Below are 2103 nucleotides of genomic sequence, written 5' to 3'. Positions count from 1 at the left end.
TTATATCTCCCGGTCAAACTATAAACGTACCTTTGAATGTGAACCAAATTCAAACGCAATACTACATGGTTGGGGCTGCTTATGACACCCCCTATAACATTAGTCTTACCCCCCATTTTCTCATTTGAAACAAAATCCTTCACCCATACCCCTATTTTTCTTCCCTATTCACACACATGATCTAAAACAATCTCATCCCTTTAAAGATCGATCCTTGTCTTCGAAGCTTCTCTCAAATTTATCCAACCAAGTGAAAAACTAAACCCCAATTCTAGAAAAATCCACAATCCAATGGAAACTAACCCTTACTCTCGACAATGTTTTTAGAATTAAGATTTTACTTTAATTTGGATTGATTGGGTCAAGATTAAATTTATCAGTATGATCTTTTGAGGTTTCTTGTTATTATTCATGTTACCTATTTATTATCAACCTCATTCCCACTCGAAACAACCTTTAGCCCACTACTTAATCCCTTCGGTTCACACATAAAACGGTTTAAAATGCAAAGCTTTCATCTCTCTCTTGAAAAGTCCGTCTAACTAACAGGAAACTAACCGCTACTTTCTGAACTTCATCATTTTTACATCCCGTAAAGATTAAGTTGAACATGACAAAAAAAAACGTAGAAACTTAGGTTTTGTTTGATAACGACAGATTGGAATTTTTTTTTAACATTTTGAAAGTTTTTACACTATTTAAATAAGAAATGTGCTATTTTGAGTGTTGATCATCGACATATTGAAATAGTAGATTGTGGTGTAATTTACTGTTTTACATTATGACCTTTAATTAGTATATTATAAGAAAATAAAAATTGAGTTTTTTTTTTATCTCTGAGGAAATTTAGGATCAAACTTATATTTATCATATTTATAATTAATATTATTCACTTAAAATATATAAATTTAAGCAAGTTCAAATAAGTTAGCTAAAAGTTATAAATTACAAATTGTACGAAGCAGTATAATTATTTTTTTATTAATATGAAATAAATGTCATAAACTTCAAGAGAATATTAATGTGGTAGAGAACTATAGAATAGTTAGCAAGTACGTGACCCCCTTTTCGGTTTAAATTTTTTTCATTTATTTTATTTTTTTGCCTAAAGGTGGTTAAGGCATCGTATTATGCATGACGAATATGTCTCACCCTTCCCCAACTCGTATCTCTCCCTAAATTATAGTGATGATGTGCTCAATTTACACACACAAAAAAAAATTATAGCATCAACAATAATTAGTTTGCTCCATATAATTGAATAGTACCGTTTTTTATGCATGTAAATTTGTTAGAAGAAAAGCTTGAGACAGACGGTCTTCACTATGTTAGGGAAAGACTACTCATACCCTTTTATGTGTTTTTCATGACTTTTTTTAATGTTGATCGTTATGTGAATCGAATCATAACCTTATACATATTTCTATAATAAGTGTATCTAATTTACCTTCAAGACTCATTCAAATCTATTTTATTACTCGTGGTACCATTTTTACTTTAAATTGTAAACCAATCGCATAATAAAGTTTTTCAAAACATTTACATTCATTTATCATAATATGATATTTCGATTCGCAAATTAGTAGCAACTTTCTTTATCTTTTACTACTCCTTGAAAAATAGATATCAAACTTTGTACTTATCAACAATTTGTGAATACCTTATTTAAATTTTGATTAATATACTTTTATATAATGACAAATGAATGTAAATAATATAATAATAAAAATTATCAATAGAAGTTGAAGTGTATTGTGAGGGAAATAACTTTAAATTAGTAGGAGACATACATATGACATTTGAAAAATAAACTTCGTATTATGTATAATTAAATATGATATTAGCAATAACAAAAGACGTAGAGGCATATTTCAGCGTTCATTTTACTCTTTACATGAGTAAATTCCATGTAGTACATATTATGCTTGCACATTTGTCATAATCCAGTTTGGCCTAAAGCCTTTTAGCCTCATAATACCTCGTTTTTTTAATCGGAAGTTGTTATAAAATTGGATATTATAAATATATCAAAGGTTTTTTTCCCTTCTAATTTAATAAAAAGTGACCAAATACTAATGAATAATTTTTTTAATATTAATAAAA

The sequence above is a fragment of the Silene latifolia genome, chromosome Y, assembly GCF_048544455.1.
Source record: "Silene latifolia isolate original U9 population chromosome Y, ASM4854445v1, whole genome shotgun sequence".
Lineage (NCBI taxonomy): Eukaryota > Viridiplantae > Streptophyta > Magnoliopsida > Caryophyllales > Caryophyllaceae > Silene > Silene latifolia.
The sequence above is the reverse complement of the archived record's forward strand: the minus strand, read 5'-3'. Positions refer to the sequence as shown.